Source organism: Microcebus murinus, chromosome 8 (genome assembly GCF_040939455.1).
Source record: "Microcebus murinus isolate Inina chromosome 8, M.murinus_Inina_mat1.0, whole genome shotgun sequence".
Lineage (NCBI taxonomy): Eukaryota > Metazoa > Chordata > Mammalia > Primates > Cheirogaleidae > Microcebus > Microcebus murinus.
In genome coordinates, this window is record NC_134111.1 from 9,925,269 (window position 1) to 9,937,050 (window position 11,782).

General features: G+C 51.2%; 1 long non-coding RNA gene across 1 annotated transcript; it reads left to right on the forward strand.

Annotated features, from left to right (window-relative positions):
- The first annotated feature begins 2,735 nt into the window (after positions 1 to 2,735).
- Positions 2,736 to 8,065, forward strand: LOC105863028 (uncharacterized). Its single transcript, XR_012920488.1, has 3 exons — positions 2,736 to 2,862; positions 5,877 to 6,231; positions 7,598 to 8,065. It is a non-coding gene; the product is annotated as an uncharacterized LOC105863028 (long non-coding RNA).
- Positions 8,066 to 11,782: the final 3,717 nt, after the last annotated feature.

The following is an 11,782-nucleotide window of genomic DNA, read 5'->3' on the forward strand; positions in this document are numbered from 1 at the left end:
CCTGCCACTGTTTTATAGAGGCCGGCAGAAGATGCAAGAATCAGGGGTCAGAGACAAAGGACATTATTACTCAGTACAAACAGCAGCTTGTGCATCAGCATGTTGGCATCAGTTCCTCTTGCCTCAAGTCCCACGGAGGCAATGTGGATGGACCTAGATGGATGTTGCACAGGGAACAAGTTGCATTACCAGAGGGGGACCCTGAACTTAGGGAACCCAGATCTTTTATAATGGGAAGTAAGCATTCTTGCCCGTTAGTCCATAAGGAGACACTGGATCGTCCAAGGCTGTTTGCAATATAAACATCCTTGAAAAGATAGTTCAGAATAAAAGGCAGTCAGTGCCTTACTCTAAGACGTAGACATGCAAAAGACCTGTGGGAGTTATCTCCTAATACATAGCAGTTTTATTCATGATAGCCCCAAACTGGAAACAGCTCAGAGTCCATCAATAGAAGAAGGGATATATTGATGCAACAACCATCTTAATGGATATGAAGTGGTATCTCATTGGGGTTTTGATTTGCATTTCCACTAATTAATGATTAGCGATGTTGGGCATCTTGCATGTGCCTGTTGGCCATTTGTATATCTTCTTTGGAGAAATGTTTATTTAAGTCCTTTGTCAATTTTTTAATTGGGTTGTGTAGTAGTAGTTGTTGTAGTTAAGTTAATTAGAAGATTTTAACCAGGGTAGTAATTCAGATTTTTGTGTTAGGAAGATGACTGTGGCTCTCTCTTTGGAGCGTGAACTGGGTGCAAGAGCGAGAGTAGCATGATCGGGCAGGAGGCTGCTGCAATGCTCCAGAGATGATTGGTGGGAGCCTTGGAAGCAGAAAGGAAAGGATGGCAGGTGAGGCCTTAAGGAGCTGGAATGGGAAGGCTTAGTGAGTACATGGCAGGGACAGGGAGAGCTAGGAGGAAAATCAGGGTTGTCCAGGTAGCTTACTAGGGACCAAGTTTATCACCATGGAGTGGGTGTCCTGCAAAAGATTTGCAGACCTTCCCCTGGCAACCCCCATCCCCATGAATTTCTACAGAAGGTGACCAGCACCTTCAACTTTTGTAGGCTGTTTGGTGATTTTGTTAAAATATCTCACCCGCTTCTGAGCACTCCTTGTCCCCCACCACCCTCACCTCCATCATGTCCTCTTGTCTTCAGTATATGCCTGGGCTATCCAAATCTTCGATTTTGGGCTTTGTGCCTATCCTCACAGATTGACAACCTTCCAGAATTCTCTCTGGCTTTTGGACCACAGTTCCCTGGAATCTTGACTTTGCCTGCTGCCCAAGTCTGGGTCCTCTTGAGCAGTAGGTATAGATTACGGCGGATGTGCAGCTCATAGTATTGCATCCACTATGCTACCTGCCCCTGGCCATTGCCAATTAGCTCAGGGTGGGGCCACGTCGTGAACCAGCCTTCCCAATGCCCAGGCTGTCACCCGACCAAGAGAACCCAGCAACTCCAGTGAGCAGCTGGGGCTGCGGCTGGTGCCCGCAGTGCCCGTCCTGGCCACCTCCACTTGTCTCCTTCATTCTACACTGGCTCCCGCACACATACCACCCTCACTGGCCGCCCCATGTTGCTGCCTCAACCTACTGCCTCTGCCTGGTGGGTTCGGTCACCTCTGCGTCTCTGCTCAAGTGTCACCTCCTTAGAGGGGCCAACCCCTCCCACCCTGAAGGTGCTCCATGTCTCCCACCAGGGCTGGGACTCTCCTGTCTTTGTTCACTGCGGAACCCCCAGAGTCTGGAGGAGTGCAGGTGCATAATGGGTACTCGGTTACATTTCCTGACGGCAGGAAGAATGAGAGAGTGAGGACCGTCACCACAGCCAGGCTGCCGGACTCTGCCTGCAGAGACCATGTTCCCCAGGATAAGGGAGCTGCCCAGTTAAATAGCAAAGGCCTGGGACTTACACCACAATGGTGAAGTGCCTGGTCAGGGCCAGGTGGCATCTTTACCTCACTGCCTCAGCTTCTTCATCTGTACAATGGGAACAACTGGACCTGACTCTTGGTGTAATTTCGAGGATTAAACACAGGCATGGAAGTAAGACTTTTGGCCTTCATGGAGGCTCAATAGCATAATTGTGGGTCATGAGCATGCAAGCGCCAATCTGAAGCACTCAGAGTGGTATTGTTCTCCAATTGCCTGATTTATGTAATATTAGAACTCTTATCACCAGCTAGGCAGGGTGGCCCAGAGAGGGTTAGTGTGTGGCCTGAAGGTGCACAGCCTCTGGGCTACAGGGTGGAAGACGTCCGCAGGCCTCCCGGTCCTGTGATTCAAGAGCCTGGGTCCACCAGCCGAGGCCTCGGGTCAGGGGGGGCGCCGGCGACACCGCCAAGGGCGCGGCAGGCCCGCGGGGCGTCTTTGTGCGCTGCCTGATTTCCATTTCCCCAGATAAACACGCGGCGGGGCGCGACCTCGCTGCATTGCAAATGCCTCGGCTCCCCGCCCCGCGTGGGGCCCGCGAATGAGATGATTTACTCCTGTTTTGCATATTAATTGATCTAAATGCCACCCGTCCTGGGAACAATTAAGAGGCCCTCAGGCGCTCGGGCCGCAGGCTGGCGGCGGCGGCCAAGTGGCGGGCGCCCCCTCGGGGCCGCGGGCCGGGCCGGGGCGCGGGGTGCGCCGGGTTCGCTGGGGGCGCGCGGGCCCCACCACGCCGGCCGCGGGCCGCGGGCACAAAGCGGCCTTTGTGCGGGCGCCCGGCGTTTCCATGCAGACAAAGTCCCCGCGCCCTGCCTTCCCACCCTGCCGCAAGGGCGCGGGGCGCCAAGGGCCGGTGGGCCTTTATGTGCCTCCACTGCCCAGCCCCGAGAGGCGGGTCGTCGCTTTGATCCGCACTTTTCAGGTGAGGTGGCTGCCTCAGGGGCTAACAGGTGCAGTGTGTCTCCTGGCGGTCAAGGCCATGCCCTTTCCCTTGACCCTGGGGCACCTGGAGCCCCACGGGATGGGGGCGAGGCTGTGCGGGGACTCTGTGACTTTACCCAGGCCCGCCCTCCCACCTTCCCTGGGCCGCCGAGCTGGGAATGCCAGTGCTGCCAGCCCCGGCGCCGCCACCCTGCAGCACTGCGCCATCCACGTCTCTGGCACACCATGGAAAGGGGGGTGAAGGCAAGCCGGCCTCACTGGAACCGTTCCTCCAACACACACCTGCCTCCTGCCTTGCGCTGCCTCCACCTTAGGACACGGGCACCTCCCTGCGCCCCTGTGCTGGGGCTGGAAACCCCGCCATCCCCCTTGACTCTCCCCCTTGACACTTACGGAGGACACGCCCCTTCCCGCATCTCCAGGATGGGTTCCAGGATGGAGTCCTGTGGGTTCCAGAATCCCCAGTGACTTGTGTCTAGTTGCCATGCCTGCAGGCAGCCTTGCAGCGGGTAAATCGGGCCCAGTCACTGCACCGCCCCCCTCACCCCCAGCCCTTCCAAGTGTTCCCTGTGCGCTCAGACATCTACTTGCCTTTCCCTGCCCCCAAAGGCCTCTGAGGCCCCGTGGGAATCAGCGTCCTTGCTGTTCCTCGGGCTCTGCAAGCACGTTCCAGACTTCTTTTAGGAGAGCATATTTAAGAGGAAAGCTGAAGGACGGGGGGACCAGCAGCTGAAGAGTTAGGGGAACAGTGTCTCAGGCAGAGGCTGTGAGGACCCTGAATTGAAAAACGCCCCTGGCTGGTTCTAGGGTGGCCTCTGTGGCTTGATGTGCAAGGCCACGCAGTGTGAGAACAAAGGATCAGAGAGGGGCAGGGGCCAGCTTCCCCAGGTAAGGGAAGCTGGCCCCTGCATTTTAAGCAGGAGTGTGACTGGATCTGGCTTATGTGTTCATGAGCGTGGACCCATCTGTGTGGGCATCTTGGGGTGCTTCCTTAGCACCTCCTCCAGCAGCCCACCCTCGACACACACACACAGAGCCATCTGTCCCCAAGCCTGTGCATTCAAGTCCCAAATTCCCACTGGCCAAGCCTCTCCTTTCTTCTGTTCCCATTGCCATGACTTCTAACCTGGGGACCACAACAATCTAGGAATTGCCCCCTCCCTGCCACAGCTGCAGCCTCACTCCCCACCCCCAGCCCAGGGCTCTGGGCCCCCTGGCTCCCACTGCCCTTTGCCTGCCTGCTCACTGGGTCCTGTTAGCTCCCGAGGACCTCAAGCCCAAATGCTCCATCCTCAGGGCAAAGGGCAATGGGTCAGTTGACTGTTCCATTAAGAAAGGAAGGTCCTGTGCTGCCAGATTGTTATACATTTCAGGGAAAGCCCGAAATACAGATTTTGATGTGAATTTTCCCAGTTTTAAAATATTGGGTTGAAACCAAAAATGTTTTACCACTGTTAGAACCAAATAAATTACATGTAGCAAATCTAGACTAATGCTTGCTGATTGGCAGCCACTGTTATGGCACCTAGTACCGGACCTGACATCCGTCAGTCAGTTCATTGTTCAGTGAACGGTCCAAAGCCGGGGCCGCTGGTCCATTGCTGGGCCTGGAGCTAAAGCAGAGGCTTATGGATGATCGTTCCCATAGTCCTTGTTTTCTGGTACTTTAAGAATTTCATGATTTAATTTAAACCTTTGATTCATGTAGAATTTATTTTGGTACAACATGTGAAGTGAGGATCTAAATTAATTTATTTTACAGATGGATAGCCAATTGTTCCAATACCAAATATGGATAAATCCTGTTTTAAATGCCAACTCGATCATATGGTAACTTCCTATATATATTGAATGACTTCCAATAATTTCTAAATTATATGGCTATTCATGTATTTGTACCATAGTTTTAATTAAATTAGCTTTATAATGGATTTAAAATACATGTAAATAGCTGATAGGATTATCTCTGCTTTTTACATTTCTGTTTTCAAACTTTCCCTGGATATTTGTGCATGTGTATTTTTCCATATCGACTTTAGAATTATTTTGTCTAGTTCCACAAAAAACCCTGTTGGTGTTTTCATTGTGATTGTGTTGATGTATAGCTTAATTTAGAAAGAACTGGCATCCTTATAATGTTGAGTCCTTTGACCCAAGAATGTGGTATACGTTCACATTCCTATCTCTCCGTAGCATTTAAAAGGTTCTCTTCACATAGATTTTGCACATTTTTTAAACAGTTTATTTCTAGATTGCTTTTGCAAATGGGGTCTTTTATCCATTGTATTACTATTTTATTTCTGGTTGTTGCCTGTATATTTGAAGGCTATTGATAATAGAATTCTAATTTTGTATCCAGTTACCTTACTCAATTATTTTATCATTTTCAATACTTTTTGCAGTTGATTCTTGTGTGCTTTCCATGTAAACAATCAAAGAATCTTTAGTGATCAGTTACCTCCTCCTTTCCAATTCGCTACCTCTCTCCAGTTGCATCGGCTGGTACTCCCTAACAGTTGTGACGGTGGTGGCAACGTATCTTTGGGTTCAAGTATTCAAATGCCAATGTATGGAATTACTCATTTATAGTTAAACTTATTAAAAGTTTTTTTTCAGAATAAATATTGAATTTTTTTTTTTTTTTTTTTTTTGAGACAGAGTCTCACTTTGTTGCCCAGGCTAGAGTGAGTGCCGTGACGTCAGCCTAGCTCACAGCAACCTCAAACTCCTGGGCTCAAGCGATCCTTCTGCCTCAGCCTCCCGAGTAGCTGGGACTACAGGCATGTGCCACCATGCCAGGCTAATTTTTTTGTATATATATTAGTTGGCCAATTAATTTCTTTCTATTTATAGTAGAGACGGGGTCTCGCTCTTGCTCAGGTTGGTTTCGAACTCCTGACCTCAAACGATCCGCCCGCCTCGGCCTCCCAGAGAGCTAGGATTACAGGCGTGAGCCACCGTGCCCGGCCTGAATTTTATTAAATAATTTTTCAGAACCCAAAGATAAAGGGAAGATCCTTGAAGCTTTCAGAGACTGAAAAAGTCACACAACGAGGATCAAGAAGCAGAACGGCTCTGGGCGGCTTAGCATCAACTCGGAACGCCACATGCCAGTAGAGAACTGCCTCCGAATCCTGAGGGGAGATGGTTTCCAACCCAGATTTGTACAGCCAGCCAAACTGTCAATCACTTATCCAAAAACTGAACTCCCATATGCAGTTTCCAAGGAAGCTACTGGCATATATACTACAACAAAATGAAGGGAGTAAACCAAGAAACAAGATGACTTAGTATCTAAGAAACAAGAAACCCACACAGGAGAGAGGTGAAGGGAATTCCCGGGATAATGGTGAGGAGAGATTTCAGGACTTCTAATGTAAGGACAGATAGGAGAGCACCTGGGCCAGGTAGAAGCAGGGAGACGGGGGCTCCAAGGAAAAACATAGAAGTGATAGGTCACTAGATGTGCTTAACTAATTGCTAGAAATTTTAGAACTCTGTTGGCATGTTTGTGGGAAGAATTAGTAATGTTATATCAAAAGCTAATTAAATAAACTGAGGTAATCACTCCAGGGAAAACAAAGTTGTACAAGACAGCAGCTGTAACCATAATATAGTCCTTTGCTTGGCTACGAATAATATACATGTAGATATGATTCTGGAAAAGTGGAGTGTTGATTTAGCAACTGTGACGGGACTATATTGGAAGGAAACGTGTGTGTTTGTGTGCAGTAGCTGATGGAGAACCAGCAGTCCTCCACAGGAGGAAGCCAATAAATAATATCTAAAAAAACACCCGTAAAGAATGATATTTAGAAATATAAAAGTAAATGTCAGAAGGAACAGCTAAAAGACTTGAAGTTGTTCCCTCTGAGGAGTGGCAAGACTGCTGCTTCCCGTTATCAGCCTCATGGTACCATTTGACTTGTTAAATCTGATACATAAAAATTTTTGATAAAAATAGAAATTGAATTTTAAAGTGTTCTTGCATGTATTACCTAAAGTCACCTTTTGTACCACTCCTCTTGCTCTTAGCAGAATGAGCTGAACAAAATTTAGACAGATCCAGGTGCCAGTCACAGCTCTGCAAATTACTAGCAGTGTGATGCTAAGACAGTTGCTTGGTCTCTCTGAGCCTCCATTGTTTTCACCTAGAAAGTAGGGATAACATTAGTACATACGTCATAGGGTTACTGAAAGGATTAAATGAGATCATGCCTGGGCCTGCCACATAGAAGCATCCAATAAAGGATGTGTGCATCATGGTGGCTATTGTTTTCATTTCACTTCATTCGATTCCTGAGTGATTAACCGTGGGCAACTTCTCCAAGCCTCATCTTTGAAATTGGCATAAAATATTTTAAGCCTCTGAGGAGATAAATGGGATAATGAGTGTGGAATAGCTGGCACCTAATCTCTGTAAAACTCAGATTTCTCATTTGTAAAATGGGAAAATCCTTTTAGGGTTCTGGGAGCATTAAATGAGATGACATAGTGAAAGACATAGCCTGGTACCAAGGACTCACTTATTTACTCAAAAAAAGCTAGCTATGCATAAGACTAAGAACTTTTCTTTTTGAAATCATATTAATAAAAGTAATATATGCTCACTGTAGAAAATTGGAGAGATCTAAAAAAGTATAAAAATAAAAGTTACCAGTCACTGCATGTTTCCTGATGATATTTTTTCTGTCTATTTCATATGCTTATATCAGTCAATACAGACCACGCTGCAGGGAAACCACACAGCAGTCTCAATGGCTTCACAGCGTAGAGGTTCATTTCTGCTCAGACCCAGCTCACAGGAGTTTGGGTGACTCCCAGGGGCGCTGTTCTCATATGGTGGCTCTGTGGCCCTGGGCGTCAGTACACACTTCCACTGCAGCTAGGGCCAGGGGACAGCAGGCAAGTGAGCACTGCCACCAGAAAGCAACGCATGCGACTTCCTTCACGCTTCTCTGGCCAGAGCACGTCACATACCCATCCACCTCTCAAGGTGAGGAAGTGAAACCTTCCAGGGCGCCTGCATGTAACCGGGAGTGGGACCCGGGCTCACAGGGGTGCATCTGCCCCACACATGGACAAAGCTGAAATCACGTCATGTCCGGTTTTGCACGCTGCTGTGGGCTCCTAGCATCACATCATGAAATATTGCTTGAAAACAAGTGGCATGGATAACACTGCAGAAAAGATTTTAAGTTGTGTGGTGACATTATTTCCCTCTTTCTTGTTCTCTCCGTCCTCTTATTCTTCTAACTTAGGGACCTGCGTGGAGGTGGCAGAGATCCAGGCCCAGCTCTTTGCATGTCATTGCTCGGAAACATCCCCCCTTCTCCTCCTGGCCGCCACAGGACGAGCGGGGCCTGTCATTCCTTCTGGGGAGAGCGCGTGCAGTTCCCTCCAGAAGTCACACGTCTGGAGGTGCGGCCGAGAGAACCTGCTGAACAACTGCCGGATTAGCAGCTCCACATGTGGGGTGTGGCTGCGCCAATCCGCTGGGGCCTCCTTGAGCACGCAGTCAGCGGTGGTGTTAACGCGCAGTGTTAAAAGTGACACCAAAGTGGTGCCGGCGCCACTGTCAGCTGTTGCAAGAGATGACACCCGGGCCTGCAGAGTTGGGTGAGAGCTCGGGAGCGACAGCCCCCCCTCGCCCAGGGTCTCAGGCTCCCAGGGACCAGTGGAAAGGGGTCCAGGAGGAAGTGAGCTTGGTGGGCCTCTCAAGAGGAGAATTTTGCACAAGGCATGCAAAGGATGGGAAACTGAGGCTGCGGGGACACTGAGGAGCAAGCAGAGGTCAGGAGGCTGAGTGCAGGCAGGGAAGGAGCACGGCGAATCAGGAAGGCCGCTGCGCGGAGAGCTGCTTAGCTCTGCTTCCTCCAGCAAACTGTTTCACTGGAGCTGCGCTGGTCCTGCAGAGAGAGCAGCTGTGCCTTTCATAAAGGAGATTATCGATGATTTCTGAGGTTTGTAATCCAGTTGTGAAAATGTTACTGACACACTTGGAACAATTCAAGAGGAATGTGAGGTGTACTCTTGTCTGGCGTCGGGCCGTGTGGGCAGATGGCCGGGGTTTTGGAGCACCCAGCAGGAGGGGGAGTTGGTGAGGGCAAGAACTGCTCGGGAGGGCCTGTCCTCAGCGGCTGGCTCCACAGAGGCCCCAGAGAGCAGGGGAGGACGGAGCAGACGTGGGGCAAAGAAGGCAGGCCGAGAGAAGGGGGATTATTTAATCCTCCAGCAGTGTGCGAACTGGGAGAAGCCGTCATTGTTGAGCCCATTTTGCAGGTGGAGAAACTGAGACTCAGAGGGCTAACCCCGCTTCCTCTGGGTACAGAGCTACAGCTGGGCTAAGACTGCCCAACCTGGTGTATTCTGCATAAAGACTTGCATGCTTTTTCCCTGGCAGGCTGTGGTGTAGCTGGAAGATCTGAGCCATGCCTGGCACCGAATGGGGGCTGGACCAAATTTCGATATAAAGTCAAACTTAAAGAGCATTCACTCCCTTGGGTGTGAAATGAAACAACTTGCCCCTTGCTTTACAGTTTACAGAACACTCTCCTGTTTATTACCTCATTTTCTCTTCACAACAACCTTGTGACAAACGCATTATTATTTCCATTTTGCAATTTGGGAAACTGAGGCTGGGAGAGAGAATGCACTGTGTCCTACGGCTCTTCGGGGACACGATGGAGCCCAGGTCGGCTGGTCTGCCTCAGGCCTTCTGTTACCTCCTACGTGGCCTCCAGAGCCGCCAGTCGTTCAGGACAGCCCAGATGTCAGCCCGCTGGCTTGCCGAGCCCCCTCTCCTCTTCGAACGGGGCTGCCCTCCACCAGCCCAGCCTGGAGCCCGCTGAACCAGGCGTGGATTTAGAGGGTGCCATCCGTTGGCTGGCCCGCAGCCAACCAGATACTTCTGCTAGATGTGGCACGTGGAGCTGGGGGGACTGAGGCATGATACGGGAGGGCTGTTGCCGGAAGTCTGCAGATTCCTGCTGCTAAGGTCCTCGCATCCGCCTTGGTTTCTCCCTCACCTCCCGCCCTCCATGTGCCTCCTTGAGGCCCTGGAACCTCTGAGCTCTGCGGTCCTAATCACTTCCCCTTCGCTATCCAAGGTCCGCAGGGTTTCCTGCTCCGTGGAAGTCAGATGCTCCAAGGCACCAAGGAAAGAAAAATCCAGGGAGCCTGTGTGCAGCTGCCGGCGCCCGGGGAGGCATCTTCTTCCCTTTGAGATGACACCTTTCCGGGGATCAGGATGCCTGCCTATTGCATATACACTCTCCAGCGTGCTGAGACCTCAGTGGACATTGCCACCACACCTGTGCTGCCTGCCCTGCACCTGGCCTCACAGCCACCGTGTCCCCAAATCCTTGCTGTTGTCACGAGCCCACAGGCTCAGTTCATGCATGTGAGACATGTTAGCCGGGTGCCTTTTGTAGGTCAGGCACGAGTCCACATTTCAAGTTTACTCCCAGCTCCTGACCCTGGTGTCTGTTTTCCTATTAGCCTTGCTGGTTGGCCATGGCGCAGGGCCTCGCTTGGGCTAGAGTGTTTGCTTCCTTCTTCACGTGGGATGCTCTGGACTGTTGCTCTGGCTTTGCTGTCCTCGGAGCTCTGGGTTGATTGCCACCAACACCGTCTAATTCCTGCCAAGGGGGGTTTCAGCCCATTCCTGTGTCGGGCTCCGGGTGTGCCCCAGCCCTACGAGCACAGCCTGGACTTCTGCTAGGCTGGGTCGTAGAAAACACGGCCAGGCAGGAGCATTAGCCGTGGCCGTGCCTGGAGATGCTGCTGGGACGGCCGGGCGCAGGGAGCCTGCGGCCCTCTCCACTGCTGCACTGCGGCCCTCTCCACTGCTGCAGATGTCACGGCCCCATTCCTAACCGCCTGCCCGTCTGTAGCCCGTCCCTCCTTCAAGCTCGCTCCTTTCCTTCACCACCAAATGACCTAAACAGTGGGGTCTCCAAGGCCAACTCATCTCCAACCCATTCCCTCAGCCATCCTGGGTCTGCCCAGCAAGTCATGCTCTCCCGCCCTCCCGTGTGCGGCCTCCTCCTCCCCATGGAGACCGGCTCTGCCCTCGCAGCCTCTGGGCCACCCCTGACTCTTCCCTGGCCCCACCACAACTTCGTCTCCCACCACACCTTCGTCTCCCTCAGGCTCAGGGAACATAAGCTGCCAGTGGCCACATGGCTGGGAAGCCGGGGAGCTGTGGGGCCGAGGGGACACTTGCCCTGGGCTGTCCCCTACACAGACTGTGGGACTCACCTCTCCAGGGCAGCCGGCCCCTGGCGTCACGCCAGGCCCTGCCCACCGCTCCAGCAGGACCCCCCACACCTTCCCGCAGCCCCTTCCTCCCGCGAGGCCACACTCTTGAAGATGCTTCTTTAATTTAAACCATGACGTCGTTTTTCACCTCCACACTTCTGTTGTTGTGAGTGGGGTTGCACATCTCGTTTCTTTGGAAGCCACTTGGGGTTCTTTTCTGTGAACAGCCTATTGCTATTTGCTCGTTTTCCCCTTGGGTTGTTGATTTTCCGCTGACTGTAGGAGTGCTTTAGCATTTAAGGAAACTCACCCTTTGCCATATGTGTTGCAAATATTTTTTCTAGTTTTTTTTTTATAATGGGATTTTAATATCATATGCAGTTGAATTTTCAATATTTATTTTCTGGCTTGACATTTAAAGTCAACCCAGCCGGCCACCTTCTGTGGTGCTCTTCTGGGCTTTTGGGGGTGTGAGGTCTCCCCTGGTCCTGCCCTGAGCTGTGCAGATGGATGTTGTCCATCCCCAGCTTTGCAGTGACTGGAAAGGCAGCCTTCCTCATAATGCTACCTTCAGCTTCCTCAAAAACAGGGTGAAGCCTACAGGTAGGTGAGCCTGTCCTGGGTCCCCAGTGAGGGTG